This window comes from Prionailurus viverrinus, chromosome B4 (assembly GCF_022837055.1).
Source record: "Prionailurus viverrinus isolate Anna chromosome B4, UM_Priviv_1.0, whole genome shotgun sequence".
Taxonomy (NCBI): domain Eukaryota; kingdom Metazoa; phylum Chordata; class Mammalia; order Carnivora; family Felidae; genus Prionailurus; species Prionailurus viverrinus.
Genome location: NC_062567.1, coordinates 59,768,668 through 59,788,719, shown reverse-complemented (window position 1 = coordinate 59,788,719; position 20,052 = coordinate 59,768,668). Strand labels below are relative to the sequence as shown.

General features: G+C 38.8%; 1 protein-coding gene across 2 annotated transcripts in view; it reads left to right on the top strand.

Annotated features, from left to right (window-relative positions):
- The window catches only part of TMTC1 (transmembrane O-mannosyltransferase targeting cadherins 1), a 278,435-nt gene that overhangs the window by 88,464 nt on the left and 169,919 nt on the right, over positions 1 to 20,052 (top strand). The gene's annotated exons all lie outside the window — the stretch shown is intronic.

The following is a 20,052-nucleotide window of genomic DNA, read 5'->3' as shown; positions in this document are numbered from 1 at the left end:
AGTGGTTCAAGAAGGAGCATCACTATACCTTCTGCAGGGGTTTGGGTGGGCTGTACCCAAGGAGGGTCCTGAAGAATGGTTCTAAAACCAAGACCATTCTCAACATATAACAGAGTCACTTCTCAATATCCAGAAAACAAAGAATGATTCTGTGGGGAGCTCACCTTCCCCAGAGGATCCAAAGCCTCCAGGCTGAACCACTTCTCTTCTCGAGGGTTTGAATACCGTTGCCTTCTCCTGCTATCACGCTAACTCCCATGTTTTCCACATACAATGTAAGATATTTTTTCACTGGCTGTGTTCAGTTCTGTCCACTGTTCCTCTCTTTCTGCCAGCTGATTCTGGGGACACAAACGTACACACGTGTTATCATTAACAAAATGGTGCCATAGAAAGAGAAATCTCAGCACAAAAACTAAAGTTTACCAAAAATACCTATGTAGAATGTCATCAACAGAAGTAACAGTAAACTCCAGGGAACTGGTTCTGGCCATACACTAGGAAATGAAATTATTTTTATGGATGCCTGTTCCCAAGCGGTTTAAGATTCTTGGAGCCAATGTTCCACGTGACAGCATCCACTGCAAACCCTGTTAAAAGTACTTCTAGAATCACCTCTTTACATCCTACGTTTCAATGAGGAAGCCAAAATATAGCTAGAAGTAATTACCTCAGACTAAATCTTGTGCTAATGGTGCCACCTCATTAGCATTGTGGCTCATTCAGAAGCCAAGATCTACTTTTCATTACTTTAAAACACAGATAAAATAGGTGTGCAGTGGTTGGGCATGGTTCTGAAATGCAATTCCTTTATGTTTCAACATAACAGAAAATAGCAGGATTATTTTTGCTCTTGTCTCTGCCTTTAATGTTCCTGGCTGTTCAAGCTCTTGCCCTTTAGGAAATGGATACCTTTCTCCCTTTCTAAACCTTTCTTTTCCTACACAGCCCAGGTCAGATTTCACCTTTCCATGAAGTTCTCCCTCTGTATCCCATTGCGTCTTTCTCTGAAGGCTGGAGGCATTGTTTTTTAGGCACCATATACTGACAGTGTGCATTATGATAAAATTCTGGGCTTCCCTTTGAGTTAACCTCTTTAGTAGATTGATTTTATTTCTGGGAAGCACAGGGAGAACTGTAGGAAACACATCCTGTGGCCCTGGTAGAATCAGTGATGGGATAAGAGATAAATTATAATGAGAATTACAGTTTGCCTTTTTATGGCTTTTCATAGCTTCTATGGTACTTTTTTTTTTTCCAAAGCAGACATTTATTGGGGATTAGAAAACTTCAGTAAGGGGCGCCTGGATGACTCAGTCGGTTGGGCGGCTCAGGTCATGATCTCTCAGTCCGTGAGTTCGAGCCCCATGTCGGGCTCTGTGCTGATAGCTCGGAGCCTGGAGCCTGCTTCAGATTCCGTGTCTCCCTCTCTCACTGGCTCTCCCCCGTTTGTGCTCTCTCTCTCTCTCTCTCAAAAATGAGTAAGTGTTAAAATTTTTTTTTTTTTTAAAAGAAAGCTTCAGTAAGGTAGGATATAGAAGATGTGATTCTCCAGGACCAATCTGTAAGCACATCCTAAGGGTTCTCTAGAGCAGACTAGACCTAGCACTGAGTGACCAGAGAGGAGTTCTTTTAGCCTGACCAGTGGATGGACTAGACTCTCAGGATTTGAAGAGAACTTGGTGGTAATAGAGTCAACCCCTCCCACAGCACCCTCTGCAGTTTAGGGTTGCTATCTGTGTTTGGCCTCTACTCTGACCTCTGAGTAACCCTGTGCTCAAGACTTCCTGAGGCTGCCCATTCCTCTGGAGTGAGGAAGACTTGTCTGACTCTTCCTCCACTGGCATCCTGCAGATATTTGCAGGCAACATTTTCTTATTCTCCAGGATAAACACCTTTATATTTTTTAGCTTCTCTTCATACACCATTGTTTATTTCTTGTTATTATGATTGTTCTTTCTTAGATAGGCTATAATTAATCAACCTCTCTAAGAAAGCGAAATGCTCAGAGTTGAATTCTGCTCCAGGAGAAGAACTTGTACTTTGGTTTCTCGGGGACTAGAGTTTTGTTCATGCAGCAGTAGGGGAGGAAAAAAATTTTCCTTCTACTTTGAGTTCTTGGCTGAGTCCCCTAAACAAAAGATAGATTCACAAGAGAAAAACATACAGAGGTTTGTTAACATGTATACTTCATGCATTCTTGGGACATATCTAGGAAATTAAAGAGTAACTCAAATCTTTGAAAGTTCACATGACAGAGTGTAGAAGTGTATTACAGTGTTTTTTAGGAGTCTAGTTCACAGGTGGAGACATTGGGGTTTTTTAGTTCTAGTCACATCCAGAAGTGAGTTTTAAAAAGCTGATGGCCATCTTCACTTATTCTCATATTTTTAAAATATTTAATAATACATTACTTTTTTTGTTCCCTCCCTTCTTCCCGGTGAAACCAGTAGAATTCCATATTTACATAAACTGCAGTGTCTCAGATCTAGACGTGTGTGTGACTGGTCACATCTTTTCCCTAAATAAACGAATACATAGACAAAAGATAGAGATGACTCTGAAACTGAGGCTATGATAAAATGTCAAGATAAAGAGCAAAATTTGTTTTTGTATTGCTTCATAGTTAGATAAAATATATTATTCTAGTCTATGATATATTTAAGTATACCTCCTTTGAAAAAAAACACTAGTGGAAGTTATAGGAACCATAGGAAATAACTGCTTTTAATCAAAAGGAAAATTTGGAAAAAATCGGAAAGCATGGAGGAAGAATATGCAGCTGGCCCATGTTTTAGTGAATTATATTTATTTTGGTCATGGAAAAGGTTACTTCCTATTTTCCCATTAGCCTGTAGTCAATCCCATTCTCCCCAAGAACCTCCAGAGGGAGTGTGGCCCTGCCAACGCCTTCATTTCTGGCCTCGAGAAAAGTAAGAAAACGGATTTCCGTGGTATTGAGCCAGCAGGTTTGTGGTACTTTGTTATGGCAGTCACAGGACACTAATACATGTGGGATTCAACCAATTCCTTGAGCAGCCATTATATGTTAGTTGTGATGCAAGTCTTGGAAGAAATCGTTTCTGCCTACCAGAGGCTTACACAGTGTAGTGGGTCAGGTATGGGACGGACCTTTATAGTGCTGTGTGAAAAGATTTATTACAAAGTATACAGACATAAATGAATAATGGGAACATGGAAAGAATACCAATGGTTTTCTGAAAAGATGCCAAAGTTAGGTCAGCTGCAGGCTCTGCTTGGCTTGTGAATGAAAGCATTTTTGTAAAATAAGCTATTTTTAATACACTTGTTAATAATATTAAAAGGATGTAATCAATAGTCTAACGGCTTGAATTTGATGCATTTTTAAGCTGGAGTATACTACATGAAGGGGACATTTCCGTCTTTTCTTTAAACACTACGGGAAATAAAGTATAACATCCAACATGCTATGAATCTGCCTGGGCATTTTAACACCTTTGTCAACCCAGGCTGTCAGATTTTTCTTTCATGAAAATATATCTCTAATTTTATAGTGGAGTCCACTGAATAGATACTTGTCATGCTGATATTTATCACTACTATATAAAAATGATATAGAGTATTTTAAAGCTTTATTGAGGCATAATTCATATACTGTAAAATTTATCCATTTTAAGTGTACAACGTAATACTTTTTAATAATTGCACAGAATTGTACAAACATTATTACAATCCACTTTTAGAACATCCCCACCACCCCAAAGACCCGTCATGATTATTTGCAATCAATTCTTACCCCCAACCCCAGTCTCAGACAACCACTCATCTGCTTTCTGTCTTCATAGATTTGCCCTTTCTAGACATTGCATGCAAATCTGGTAATAAAATATTCTTTTGTATCGAATTTCTGTAACTTAGAAGGTTTGTGAGGTTTATCCATGTTATAACATAGATCATTTTTTTTTTGCCAAATAGTATTTATAAATGTTTTCATTTTGTTTATGTACTCACCAATCAGTGGACATTTGGATGGTTTTATAATCCTGCTATGTACATTGCAAACAAATATTTGTATGGACATATGTTTTTAGTTTTTGGAAGAGTGGGTAAATACTTAGGAGAGAAATTGCTGGGTTATACAGTAAGTGTCATGTTGTCATTTTTGCAAAGCTGTGTTCCAAACTGACAGTGCTGGTACACATTTCCCACCAGTAATGTGTGAAGCTTCCAATTATTCTACATCTTCACCAATATTTCTTATTGGCTGTCTTTTGGATGATAGCCATCCTAGTGGGTGCCGAGTGGTACTTCATTTTGACTAATGACTAGTGATGTTGAGCGTGTCCTTTGAGGCCATTTAAGTAGACTCTGGCTCTTAAGTCCTATCTTTGGTCTTCAAGACTCAGTCACACATTTTTTAAAAATCAAGAAGTACAGGGGCGCCTGGGTGGCGCAGTCGGTTAAGCGTCCGACTTCAACCAGGTCACGATCTCGCGGTCCGGGAGTTCGGGCCCCGCGTCGGGCTCTGGGCTGATGGCTCAGAGCCTGGAGCCTGTTTCGGATTCTGTGTCTCCCTCTCTCTCTGCCCCTCCCCCGTTCATGCTCTGTCTCTCTCTGTCCCAAAAATAAATAAACGTTGAAAAAAAAAAATTTTAAAAATCAAGAAGTACATAGAACACACAATAAGAAGAGCAAAAGGTTGTAAGAAGAATTGAGGACAAAAATGAAATAAAGAAGATGGTGAGGGAAGGTTATGAGAATGAAGTAGAACGATGCATGATTATGGGAAAGAGAGGAGAAGGAAGAGCTTATTAAAAAGAAAAATTGTGTTGCTTGGAGAGTCAAATCATATCATAATGATATCAGTGAAGATAAAAATGACATGAGTACATTAAGAACATTGGTAACAATTTGAACATTCTCCATCCAGAGTAATGACAATGTATACTGAGATCATTAATTTAGATCAAAATGTGCTCATGAACTGAAAATATTTTTGATTTATTATCCATTACACTTGTCTAGTCTCTGCAGAAAGAGCACATTTTCATCTACTCATAGATTCTTTCTTTGATTTATTAAGGTCTTCTGTTATGGCCTTTCCTTTAGTGATCAGTCAGCTACCTTCTGGACACAGCATCAGGCCTTTGTGGCCACTGGTGTCCATCTGAGCCTCATAGCATTGAGTCTGGATAATCTCAAATTTTCATGTTCTTTCTTCCTATTAACAAACTTTTTTATGTGCGGTACACTCACTTTTGCTCTTCTCTGCCTCTGCCTTTAAAAAATTTTTTTTGGGATGCCTGGGTGGCTCAGTCGGTTAAGCATCCGACTTCAGCTCAGGTCATAATCTCACGGTACATGAGTTCAAGCCCCACATCAGGCTCTGCCCCAGCTCAGAGTCTGGAGCCTGCTTTGGAATCTGTGTCTCCCTCTCTCTCTGCCCCAACCCCGCTTGTGCGCGCACGTGCTCTCTCTCTCTCAAAAATAAATAAACATTAAAAATTAAAATGTTTATTAAATGTGTAAAGGGAGAGAAAGGAAGACACAGAATCTGAAGCAGGTTCCAGGCTCTGAGCTGTCAGCACAGAGCCCGACGTGGGGCTTGAACTCATGAACTGTGAAATCATGACCTGAGCTGAAGTCTGAAGCTTAACTGACAAAGCTACGCAGGAGCCCTTGCTTTCTTTTTTTTTTTTTTTTAAACCTCTGCCTTCTTCATCACAGTCCTTGGGACACCATTTTGGGGGAGTAGGGTTTTTTGTTTTTTACTTTTGGGCTCATGAGTTGTTAACATATAACTTAACACATAATCATCATACGAAACTTTCTGAGATATTTCCCCCGTGAATGTGAATACCTGAATGACTGAGAATTGTTTCCTCAGTTTTGGCTTCAGGTGATGGTCATGGTGGTAAAGAATCCGTAACAGTTTTTAAATTTTTATTTTCTTTATTTTTATAGTCATCTCTACACCCATCGTGGGGCTCAAATTCACAATCCCCAGATCAAAAGTTGCATGTTCCACCGACTGAACCAGCCAGGCACCCCCAAAAACAGTTTTTATCTTAAGCCAGTTATTTTATCCTGGTCTCAAGGGTTGACATAAAGATTTTTCTAAAATGTAGTAAAATAAAATGTATATTCAAATTTGAAAGACTTTTTTTTTTAATTCAAAGAATAGGAAAACACACATACGCTTCAGAGTTTAGTTCTGTTTATCACCAAATTCATATATGTGTATATATGAGCTGTGAAGATCAAGTACTATGACATAGTTTTAATAAATAGATCAGAGCTTACGTATTTCAATGAGGGTTATATACTTTGAAATGAATGATCTCGGCTATAAACTTATTCCATCCATTTTACAATTCCTCAATCTTATTTTGGGATTTCCATCAGTGCCAGTTTATGAACCAAATAAAAAAGTGATTTCATTACTTTATTGTCACACTTCATATATAAGATGCAAAAGCAATATGCTTTAGTAATTGAGATTTAAATAAATTGAGTTTCCTATCTCCTATATTGCCTGGTGCTTGGTTTAGCCTGTTTTGAGATGCAAAGACCTTACCTTCCATCTTGTCTCATAAGAAAGCAGTGCATTTAAAACAAAGGATGTGCTGATTACAGTCATTGTTTTCCTCTGAGTGCATTACTCTCTTCACTGGAATTTAGTACCAAGCCCTTTTACCACCTATTAGCAAAAGAAAGGAATTTCTCTTAAGAGGCTAGGAGATGAGTCAGTTTGCCTCGTGACTCCGGCAAATTGTTTTATGGGAGGGACTGATTTCCAAAGATAGCCATTAAGCTAGGAGACAGTGAGGACCTAGGAAAACTAAGACAAGTGAGAGGGCAGCTGTCTGCGGCCAGGAAGGGAGGTCTCACCAGACACTAACCCTGCTGGACCTGGACGTGGATGTGACGCCTCCAGAACTGTGAGCAAATAAATTTTTGTTGTTTAAGACACCCAATCTTCAATATTTGTCATGGCATCTCTAGTTGACCAATATGCATTCTCTTCCATAACTACAGAACAGTTATCACAGTCAGCAAGTTAATGTTGCAACAATACTATTTTCTGACCTACAGACCTAATTTGATTTTTATCAATCATCCTAATAATATGTTTTACAGCAAAAGGAATCCCAGATCATGTGTTATATTCACTTGTCATGTCTTTTACCCCTCCCTTCATCTGGAACAATTCATCAGTCCTTCTCTCTCTCCTTGACATTGAGGCATTTTGTAAGTACAGGGCCGCGTATTCTGCAAAGTGTTCCTCAGTTTGGGTCTGATACTTTCTCATAATTAGATTCAGATCATGTATTTTTGTCAGGAATACAACAGAAATGATGTTGTACTCTCATTGCAGTATACCAAGAGACACACGGTGTCAATTTGTCCCGTTACGGGTATCATGTTACCTTGGATCATTTAATTAAGATGGTACGGGGGCAGCTGGGTGGCTCAGTCGGTTGAGTGTCCAACTGCGGCTCAGGTTATAATCTCTCATTGTAAGTTCGAGCCCCACATCAAGCTTACTGCTGTCAGCGCAGAGCGGGCTTCAAATCCTCTGTCCCTCTTTCTCTGCCCCTCCCCTGCTTGCACTGTGTCAAAATAAATAAATAAATAAATAAATGAGATAAAAATAAGATGGTACGTACTGTGTTTCTCTACTGTGAATCTACCTTCCTCCCTTTTGTAATTAATAAATAGATTGTGGGGATATACCCTGAGACTGTAAATCTCCTTCTACCCACTGGTTTTAGAATCCACGAATATTTTCTTGCTCAATTCACTTACGACTGCTGTGGTTGCTAAATGGCGATTTTCTTCTTCTGTCATTCCTTGTATATTTATTGGCTTTCTACTCTTAGGAAGAGCTTTCCTTTCTCCCCCATTTTTTGCATATTTATTTATGCCAAAATAGACTCATATGTATTAAAATACGCTATGACTCCTATTTTAATGCGTGTCATACCACATAAACTCTCCAGATTTGGGTAAATATATCCATTTATTTCATGTGAAATAGCAATAAGACACAAAAAGGAAACTTCCATTAATTTATATGGAGATAAGACTGTCCTAGCTGGAAAAGAGTTTGTGGATGATGAAAAGGAGGAATCAAAGATAATTGTCTGACTTCTAGGCTGGGTATAACAGAGAATGAGAAGAGATTTAGAAAGGAAAGCAGAAGTTGAAACTCTGAAAATTCAGAGACAGGTGGTTTGATGTGGGAAACTGATGCTCAGGGTTGGTGTTTGGCAGAGATGTGGGTTGGAGCATGTGTACCAAGAACAGGCATTTCCTAGTTCACAGAGCCCATTATGGGTATCTCTTCCCAACTTCATTTCGGTGCCATCACATGGGTAGCTTGAAATCAGCCATGGAGGGAGTATTTCCACCACAGAAATTAGCAAATGATACAAATCAATCTTTCCTTCCACTTCGCTTTGTCTCCACCGTGCCCCACCCCAGCCAGTTTACCAGCACTCCACTATTTGGGTGGCGTTGGCATATATGTGCCACTTAAAATCCTGAAAGTGAATGAGATCATTAAGAGATTAGTGTTTAATATAAGAATAAAATGTGCTAATTAAAAATGGCATATTAGGGGTGGGTAGAAGAAGAAAAGCCACAGAAGACCTTCAGAATGATGGAGAGAGAAATGTGTCAAGGGAACTCATGGTGAAGATTTTTAAAGAATCCAAGATGGCAGAGATATTTCCAAGACAGGTTTGGTGAACAGTGCCACATGTAGCTAAGATGTCCAGTAAGATACAGACTGAATGTGGTTCAGGGTATTCACTTGTTTGATGACCTTAGTAGAAGTTTTAATTTAGTGACTTGGGCAGATGCTGGATTGAGTTTAGTTAAAATTCAATAGCCATTGAAAGTTGAATGGGTGGTACTGGATCTTTCAGGGCCAAGAAAAGTCACCCCAGGCTCACCTTTTTTTGATAATCTTGCCATGTAACATAGACTATTATTTTAGACCATAGTGAATGTGAGGTACAAGAGTAGTTTGTGTACCTTCTGTGGGTGTCTTAGCCTGCTTTGTTTATAAAAGAGGGAACCCATTTAGGAAGTTTGAGTTTGCTTGATTTTAATTTTGGTATTGTGGTTCCCAATGAAGTTTTTGTCAGAATATATAGCATAACACTTAAAAACAGTTTTCAGTAAAAAATTGTATTCATTTACCAAGCTGTTCAGTAATATTACTTGTGATTTTGCATTACTAGACCTCTTCATCTCTTCTAGTTGATGGTTGTGTTTTCAATAGAAAATAATGCCTCTTACAAAACTAATTTGTTCTTTTAGAATCAGTAGTCAGGTTTGTGAAAAAAAAATTTTTTTAGAACCATAAGTATTATATAATGGGATTTCTTTTTCTTTCTGTCTTTTTTAAAAAACTGATGTTTAATTTAGGTAGCAAAGCAAAAATGAATTGTTAAGCACAGAAATCCTTATGTATTACATTTACTATTAGTTTATTGGATGTTATATTGCTTCATGGAAAGGTTTTTTCTTTTTATAGTAAATTGGGAACAAGGGATACTATACCATTGCATATGAACAAAGAATCATGTGAAAAATTACATAGAAGCAAATATGGCAGTTTTAAATTCCGGAGTGTAGGGGCACCTGGGTGGCTCAGTCAGTTAAATGTCCGACTTCAGCTCAGGTTATTTTCTCGTGGTTCATGAGTTCAAGCCCCAGCGTTGGGCTCTGTGCTGACAGCTCAGAGCCTGGAGCCTGCTTCAGATTCTGTGTGTCCCTCTTTCTCTGCCCCACCCCTGCTTGCGCTCTGTTTCTCTCTGTCTTTCAAAAATGAATAAACATTAAAATAAATAAATTCTGAGTTGTAGACTGTTTTATACTAAGCCGGGGAATTTGTTTTCTGAACCTTTGTGCCAACAATAGAGCACAAGTTCATTTAATTTGCTACCACGGAATGATAAATATTTGAGTCAGGGAAATCTTTTCTTAGTGTTGAACAGCATTTCATTTACATTGTCTGTGAATGCATTTTACTTGTAGAAATAAAAATGTGTATTGAAAAGATATGATCTTATCATCCTATACCCAATTGCTCTTTTTAAAAAGTTTCTTAGATGGGCAGTAGAAAAGCACTGTTTGTAACAGAAAGGAAAATGTTCTTGGAGCTTTATTTAAAAAAAAGCATGGCACTTCGGAACAACAAGGGGCATGTTAGCATGTTTTCTGTGTAACTACTGAGTTGGAAAAATTCTTTATGTCCGTTATAACCAGTCATTTGCAATAACACAGTTAGGAAATAATGAGGATACCCTACTGTGTGTGTGTGTGTGTGTGTGTGTGAGTCCCCCATGCCTTATGCTAAATGCTCTCCCTGTATTTTCTCACTTAATCCTCACTACAACTCATAGCTCATAGTAGCAGAGTCAATATTTAAAGCCAGATCTACCTGACTCTAGAACCAGAGATCTTACACACCATTCACACTGAGGTCTGATCAATGTAGCTTTAGAAGAGTGAGAAATAAGGTAAAAAAAAAATTAAAAAAAAAAAACAAACCATTTCCCAATGACCCTCCTTTTGGTATTTCTTAACATTAGGAAGTGAAACAGATGTGCCTTTGTTCAAAGCAATTTAGTACTAATTTAGGATTAAGAAGAAAGAGAAGGCCATCCTTTTGTTGTTGTCACAATTATCATTTTTGGATGTGATGTGTATAGTCAAATGCGATTACACCATGTATATTTCCTCTGATATGAGAAAGTGTGTTTGAAATTATTTACTATTAATTTTACTCAAGCTGTTAAGAGTTCACAAGGCTCAAGTTTTCTTTTTAGCCTCCTTTTACTCTGGTCATTAAGACCTGCTCTGGAAATCCCATGCTTTACCCAGAAAAAGACCGAAAATGGAAAATTGGTGTTTATTTGTTGACTGCTCTGTTCTACTAACGCTACATTTGTTTCCCTATTCAAAGTGATGAGAAAGAAATTATTTTCAGTTTCCCTGTAGACTGCCCTGTTAGTGAAAACATCTCAACTGTTTAATAATTAGGAGAGGTTGTTTGCGCGCTTAGCTTCTTTCAGGTATGTTTTTATTATTTCCCTTCTTGTGTTGGGCTTTCTGTTTTCTTTGAACTTTTGAATTGTCTGAAAGAGAAAATTGTACAGTTACATTTAGCAGTACTTTTCAGAAACGCCCCAACGAGAGACTATGATTTAGTGTTTATTTATGTTACACACAATTGACTGTTCCATATATATATATACACATATGTCAGTTTTTAGCTGTTGAGGTCTATGGGGAGTTTGAGTGAGTATAATTTAGGTTCAGATGTTTGAGGGTTTTCATTAAATTACTTCTCTCTGGCTTAGAATAACGATGTTTATCCCAATTTTACACATCTTCTCTCTTGTAGTTTTTGAGGTCTTATATTAAGTTTCTGGATGCTTTTGGGGAAGAGTGATATAAGTAAGTTTGACTTAGCTTCTTAATAGTCAAGTTTTCCATTGATTTCAGTTGTAAACCCTATGCACTTTGAAACCCTCTGGGCAATCGAATCCTAAACTTGGTACATTAAAGGAAGGAAGCCAGAAGTTCTGATAATTCAGATGCTGAGAACAGTAACCAAATCCAGCCTATGCTAGCTAGCTCCTTTTCAAAATAAGGGAACTTCAGATGGTGAATCTATGAGTTATTGGAAGTTGTTTTGTTTTGTTTTTGTTTTTGTTTTATTTTGGTGCCAGTCATTTTTTATTGGGTGTTAATTCTCAGTTGGGATATGAAAGGATTTGGGGGTTTCAGGCAAAGGTCATGGTCACGAATGCAGAGTGCACCTGCCACACTGAGCCATTTTCACTGGTACTTGTTTAACCACTCATATTTGAGCTCCTTGTAAGAAGGGCAGTAGTTCAAAATCATTTAGAATTCCCAGTAAAGAATCGCTTTTCAGCCTTTGGACTAAGATCAAGTGTAGAAATCCTAGCAACCCTCCCTTTTTTCACATTGACATACTTGTGACAATGGCAATAACCTCAAATGCTCCAGCAATGCCTTTAGGGGTGGTATCCCCCATCAGTATCCAGCTTGGAGCTCTCCATGGAGCTCTCCATGGGTTGCTTCTCTTTCACAGGTATGACTGGCACCATCTTGGAGTCCTGGGTGTCCGCTGTGCTGGCTGCATGAGCACCTGTGAGGTTTTTTGGTTTTTTGTTTTTCTTTTTTGGCACCTGTTCATGTTTTGAGCTTAATGTTCTTCATTGATGAGGTAGTATGGCACAGGGAGATATACATGGGATTTAGGATTAGATTACCTGGACTTTTAAAAAAGTTTTTATTTTAAACACTTTGTGGTTCACAGGGAGATGCAAATATAGCACAGAGAGGTCCCCTTCACCCTTCACCAAGTTACCCCTAAAGGTTACTTAGAATGCAACCATACTACAGTATCAAATACAGGAAATTGACATATAGTTCTAAGTTGTTTTTATCATACCTGTAGATTCATATAAGCATCAAGATACCAAATTATAAGCATCAAGATACCAAATTATTCTATCAACAAAGATTTCTCTTATGCTGTTTGTAGTTGTACCTGCTCTCTACCCTGCCAACAGCCCTAAACCCTGGCAACCATGAATCTGTTTTCCATCTCTATAATTTTGTCATTTCAGGAAGGTTATATTAATGGAATCATATGGTATGTGGCCTTTTGAGGTTGGCTTTTTTTTCTTGAGCATAATGTCTTTGAAACCCACTTAAGTTGTGTGTGTCAATAGTTTATTCCTTTTTTTATTGCTGTGTAGTATTATACCCTATGGATTTGCTATATGGGTGGGCCACAGTTTTTAACCTTCACCTATTGAAGAACGTTTTGAGTTTTTTTTGTTTTGGTTTTCAGTTTGAAAATACAATGAAATTTGTATTTGTAATAAAATTTTATAATTTTATTTGAAAAACTTATTTGTAATAAAGCTACTGTGAAAATTCATGTACAGGTTTTATGTGGACATAAATTTTCATATCTCTGGTCTAAATGCCCCAAAAGAGTAGTTGCTGGGTCATTTGGCAAGTGTATATTTAGATTTTAAACAAACTGCCAAACTATTTTCCGTCCTGGCTGTACTGCGTTGTATTCCCTCCAGCAACGTAGGAGAGATCCCGTTTCTCTGGATCCTTCTCATCATTTGGTATTGTTATTGTTTTTTAATTTTAGCTGTTCTAAGATACATAGTGTTATCTCACTGTAGTCTTATTTTCCTTTCCCTAATGCCGAGTGACATTGAATACCTTTTCATATGTTTATGAAATATATATATTTCATAATGTAATGTCACTTCATGTCCTTCACTTATTTTCTAATTGGGTTCCTTTTTTTTTTTAAGCGTGGAGTTTTGAGAGTTCTTAATATACTATAGATGCTAGCCCTTTGTAATATAACTTTCCTAATTAAAAAAAAAAGCAACTATTATGGAAAATTCCAAACCTGCACAAAGTTAGATAAAACTGTATAATGAACGTTACTTTTCTTTAATGATTAACAGTACCTCTCCACACTCAAATTGTTTTGAATCAAGTTTCCAGTCATCATGTAATTTCATATATACATATTTCAGTAGGGCTCTAAAATATAAGGACTCTTCTCTTAAACACAACCGTAATGCCACTGTCATATCTAAAATAACACTAATTCCTAATATCATCAAATTGCTAATTAGTCATTACATTTCACCTTTTGATACTTTTTCACTTGTTCTAGACAGAATACAAGTAATGTCCATCTGTACCTTGCAATTGGTTGATAAGCCTCTAAAGTGTCTGTTAATCCATAAATTCTCCCTTCCAATGCTCTTCTTTTTGAGTTTGTTAGTTTGCTTTTATCAGAGATAAATACAGCTGGATATTGAAGCAATAGAAACAGATTTCATTTAGTTACTAAAAGAGCTGAACCCCTTTCCAATGTATGCAAAGGTGACTGGGTGATTTTAAAGGGAGAATGAGGCGGGAGAGAGGGGGAAGACTCAACTGGAAAATCACGAAGATTTGGTCAGTGTAAATGCGGTCAGGCTAGTGGTGTTTGCTGGCTAGCAGTTACTGAAATGAGGATTTTAACCCCCTGCAGAGAGTGGGAGACAGAGGCCCTGTCCTTTCTGATGATAATGTATTACAGGAATGGTTCTCAGATCCCTGAGAAAGACACTCCTGGGTTGTAGGAGATGCCTCTGCTGCATCTCAAAAAGACTTGAGGAAGGATTGACAGTTATTTACCCTTTTTATTAAATGTTCTAAGAAAGGCAGGTCAGGAGCTTATCTTAAGATGTTAATTAGAACAAACATGAAATCCTTTGACAACTCTGATCTTCTGGAGAGGAACTTAAAAGGGGACTGGCTCATTCCACGAACTCGGTGTTAGGTTGTTAGAAGCCACGTTAGTTGAGTCAGGTCTCAGTCCACGGCTAGAATGCAGTGTGATGCTGAGAATGCTTTGCAGTTCACAATTTTGCCTTGTTTTGTTTTGTTTTCTTTACTTTTTTTTTTCTTTTCATTTTGTGATGCTTCCCACAGTCTGCCTTTTGCTGATTTCATCTCCATGATGTCAACATATCAGTTGAAGAACATATCAGTTCGTCAGTCCACTATATTTCCCGTAAATTGATGGATTTAGAAGTTTGATTGCATTCAGGTTTTCTATTTTGGGTAAGAATACTTCATAGACAGCGTTACATACTTTCAGGAGAAGTGAGTTACGATATACCTAGACCCATTATTTCAGTAGGGATTGAAAAATGTGCTATTCTAATTCTATCATTCTCTCCTCATTTATTTGCTAGAATATCTATCAAGAGAAACATTCCTCCATGAAATATTTGGTTATCCTGAGGATACAGTTTGTATAGGCAACACAGGACAAACACTTGATTCTTGAACTTTATTTGCCGATTCTGTTGTTGATGTTCAAATGCCCATTTTGGTGAAGTTTTCTTCAAGTTGGCCTTTAAGGCCTTTCGATGTGACTTCAGTTCTCTTCCCTATTATTCTAGATATACCATGTTTATCTTATTCATTCTGTACTCCAGACCTAGAAACATCCACTTCTCCAAAGAGCTTTTGGTTTCTTTTATTTGGGAATGATTTTTAGGAACAAAACCAGGGCATTTGTGGTGCTTATTGCTAGTGGATAATTCACTGTGTCTCCAGGCCTTTTCAGTGGCAAGTTCTGTCAAAATCAATTATCTTTAAAATCTGAAAACAGCTGGGGCGCCTGGGTGGCTTGGTCGGTTAAGCGTCCGACTTCGGCTCAGGTCATGATCTCACGGTTCGTGAGTTCGAGCCCCACGTCGGGCTCTGTGCTTGCTGACAGCTCAGAGCCTGGAGCCTGTTTCAGATTCTGTGTCTCCCTCTCTCTCTGCCCCTCCCCTGCTCATGCTCTGTCTCTCTCTGTCTCAAAAATAAATAAACGTCAAAAAAAATTAAAAAAAAATACGAAAACAGGTAATGAGTTCATTCTGATTCTTTTAACTGAACTCAGGGTGGTTTTCTGGTTGGGGTGAATCAAATTGAACACAATTCAAGGAAATGTTGAAAGCAAAGAACTTGTTATTATTGTTGCAAGTAAGGGGACAGGGAGATAGGTCTCAAAGTGATGCAGGCTGACTGGGTCCAAGGAGAAGAGAGTCCTTTGCTTCAGGCAGAATAGAAATCAAACGTGAGTGAAGAGGAAGTGAGAGCAGTTTGTTGAAGGCATGGAGGGCAGATACAGAAGGAGCATCTGGGAAAGGAGAGGCGAGTGAGTCTTGACTTTGCTTGGGGTCTGGGGTTTTATTGAGGATTGTGGTCCAGTGCACTTATCTTCTCAGGCATCCAAGAACAAAGATGAGTGTTAAGGTGATCTCTGTAAGTCACTTAAGCCCAAGATCCAGGGGGTCTTGGTGAGTCAGCTGTCTTGGAAAACATTCCAGAGACCCTGCCTGATCACTCCTTAGATGTGAACTATTGTGCTGGAAGACTCTAAAGAAGTATTAACACCTTGACCTTTACAAGGAGGACATGCATTATCTGTTCTATAAGGTGTGTGTAAGGCAGGGGTATAGGTCCTAGCAAGAATAGAAGTAATTAAAGGAGCCAGAAAAGCAGTCTCTTATGGGGTCCCTTCAGTTTCTTTGTCTCAGAAGTACTGTCTCCCCATGGGGTTAGTACAGGAAGCTTTTATTGGGTGTGTGGGGCATGGGGGCAGGGAGCTTGCATAAACAATTGGGCTCAGTTGTGCATGCTAGGATGTCAGCATGCTAGTGCATGTATCCATGTTCAAAAAATGGCAGAAAACCCCACCCATAGGGGGTGGGTCTTAGTTTTATAATGGACTAAAGGTAACTTCAGGAACTCAGGGGGGTTACTGCACAGGTCCCCAGCTCCAGTCCGGCTCAAACTGGCTCATGTAAGTCACTCTAGGTGAAACACACCTAGCAGGGGGCTCTCAGGAGAAACACCTAGTTGAGCTACTCCTTGGCTGGAACTTTTGGTTTTGCAAAACATCCTTTCCCCTGCTTTTGTCCTTTCCCCTCCTCCTTTCTCCTGATGGCTTGCAACCCTCTTATTTGGGTAACTTCCCATTGCACCCTAGCTAACACTTTCAGCTAAAATTTGGAACTACAAGGATATTTACCTAACCTCATTGATGGTACGTCTCTTGCTGCCACTGAAAATTCTGGTTCCTAACAACACAGGTATAATTACGTATTTGTTTTATCCTTTTTATCCTACGTTACTCATGTAACAGTCTCAAAATAACAATACCAACATTACCAGAAACAATATGATTATTAAAAGTAGTTTGTGAATTTTTTATAATGCTTTTTGCTTTTAAAGTATATAGTACTAGGTATATACAGAAAAATTCCCGTGTTTTAAACTTACTTGATATAGTTCCTTTTTGTGTAGTTTTGACTTGTTTGTTTCATGTTGCTTTTGATTTTGAAGGATTTTTTTTTCTTGGATTTAATTTCTTTTATAACCCTATAAACACTGCTTCTAAATTTGCAAAATAAGGTGTACTCAGAGAGGCCTGTCCCAATCCTCCCTGCCCTGTCACCTCACTTCACCTATAGGTAGTCCTTTCTTCTTTTTTCCTTCTCTTCCTCCTTTTCCTTCTCATCTCTAGTGTTAGCTATAATTTAACGTTTAAAATATACCCCCCATCCTCCCATCTTAGATAAATGTTAGCATATAACATACACTTCTCTGCTGTTTTTTTAACTGAATAATGTATCCTAGACCCTAGTATATTAGGATCATCATTATAAACATTGCTTATTGAGCAACTGTTATAATAGTTAGCTCCTTAAGAATCACTGAGATGGCCCAAAGGATTTCCTTTTGTCTTCTCTTTGGCCTTCAGTTCTTTAAAGATTCTAGCTTATTATTTTATTTTATTTTATTTTATTTTATTTTATTTTGTTTTATTTTAGAGAGAACACAGGCATGCCGTGAGCGGGTGGGAGAGGGACAGAAGAGAGAGAATCCCAAGCAGGCTCCATGCTGTCAGCACAAAGCCCAGTGCAATGCTCAATCCCACAAACTGTGAGATCATGACCTGGGCCAAAATTAAGAGTCAGACGCTTAACCTGCTGAGCCACCCAGGTGCCCATATCTTTTCCCTGAGCCAAAATCCAGAATCAGATACTCAACCAACTGAGCCACCCAGGTGCCCATATCTTTTCTTATTCTTTTTTTAAGTGTATTTCTTTATTTTGAGAGAGAGAGAGAGAGAGACGAGCAGGGGGAGGGACAGAGAAAGAGGGAGAGAAAGAATCCCAAGCAGGCTGTCTCAGTGTCCCAAGCACACTGTTAGTGTGGAACCCAATGTGGGGCACGAACCCATGAACCATGAGATCATGACCTGAGCCGAAATCGAGAGTCGGACACTTAACTGACTGAGCCACCCAGGTGCCCCTCTTTCCTTATTTTTAACTTTCCTTAAAAAAAATCTTTATTTTTTTTATTTTTTTTTTTTTATAATTTTTTTTTTCAATGTTTATTTATTTTTGGGACAGAGAGAGACAGAGCATGAACGGGGGAGGGGCAGAGAGAGAGGGAGACACAGAATCAGAAACAGGCTCCAGGCTCTGAGCCATCAGCCCAGAGCCCGACGCGGGGCTCGAACTCACGGATGGCAAGATCGTGACCTGGCTGAAGTCGGATGCCTAACCGACTGTGTCACCCAGGCGCCCCAAAAAAATCTTTAAATAATGGAATTGATTGCCTTTTTTTCTGATTATAAAAGTATTTCATGTTAACTGCTGAAAAATTCCAAACTACAGAAAATTATGAAGAAGACATGAAAAGGCATGCCTAATATCAATATCCAAGGGTAACCTCAATTAGTGTTTTGGCACTGCCTTAATCTACTTGGCTGCTCTAGCAAACTACCCTAGACTAGGTGGTTTAACCAACAGATACTTATTTCTCACAGTTCTGGGTCTGGGAAGTCCAAGATCAAGGTGCTGGCAGATATAGTTCTTGGTGAGCATTGACTTCCTGATTTGCAGACTGCCACCTTCTCATTGTATTCTCACATGACAGAAAGCATGGAGGAAGCTCTTTCCTGTGTCTTCTTCTAAAGGCACCAATCCACTGTGAAGGCTCCACTCTCATGACCGAATCACCTTTCAAAGGCCTCATCTCCAAACACCATCACACTAGGGACTAGAATTCCAACACGTGAATTCAGTAGAGGGATACAAACATGCGATCAGTAACAGGTGCATAGCTCACCAGTCTTTTACACACACTTTAACTGGATCCATTCATATTGTGTGTGCTTCTTGATCGTCTTCTTTTATATTTATTTAACAATGTATGAGTGTTTATACATATCTTTAAATATTATTTTAGGGGTGCCTAGGTGGCTCAGTTGGTTGAGCATCCATCTCGATTTGACTCAGGTCATAATCCCAGGGTCATAGGATCAAGCCCTGTGTTGACCTCCATGCTGGAGTGTGGAGCCTGCTTAAAAAATTAAGATTTTCTCTCTCCCTCTCTCTCTCTCTTCCTCTTTCCCTCTGTCCCTTACCTGGCTTGCGTTCTTTGTCTCTTTCAAAAATAATAAATACATAAGTGTTCTTTAAACATAATCTCAAATGATTAAATGGTGTTATTCCAATGTTTGGTGATGGTAACATTTATTTAATTATTCCCCTATAATTAGATATTTAGGTTGTTCCCAGTTTTTCACTGATGTGAACATAATTCATTCTGTGCATTTCTGATTTGAGTGTGATTACCAAAGGTTGGGAAAGTGTTTTAGGCTTGGCTGTATGGTGCCAAACTGCTATTCAGAAAAAAGTCCATGGGATTACACAAATTTTCACTCCCATGAGAAGTCGACCATTTTGTCTGTCTCATGGAGAGCCCATGCCAACACTGTATTCTGTTATAGTTGTCAAAAACTTAGTATGTATTTGTAAATAGTGGGACACTAATGTTCCTTACATAAATTCCTTAGAATATCTCAGATTTGTTTCCAAAGATAAATTTGTAGATCTCTCCTTGCTTTTAGATGCCACTTCTTGCTACTGGCATCTCTCTTTGGTGAGATAACACCAGCCACGGACATGGCTTACATGTGATAGAAGTTTATTTCTTCCTCACATTAAGTCTGAACTACATGTTCTTGATTGGTGGGCAGGTTACCTCCACACTGTGATTCAGGAACCCAGGTTCCCTCCATTGGTGGCTCTGTATCTTCAAGCAGTGACTTCAGCTTCTGGGCTTGCTGCATGAAGCAGGGAGAGGAAAATGCCAAGGTGTTCCAATGCAGGAACATGATAAGGGCCAGACCTGGAAGTTGTGCCTGTTACTCCCGCTCACCTTCCTCTGGCTGGAACTCGGTCATGTGGCCGTTTCTAACCGTCAGTGAAGCAGAGAAGTTATGTGCTCAGGAAGAAGAGTAAACAGGATCTGGGGAACAGCAAGCCAGTCGCTGTGACGGTGTACTTCTCTGTGGCAACACTTCTGCCTGGTTTGATTTTGCTTCAGGGATGAAACTTGGATGATTGGGAGTTGGAAACA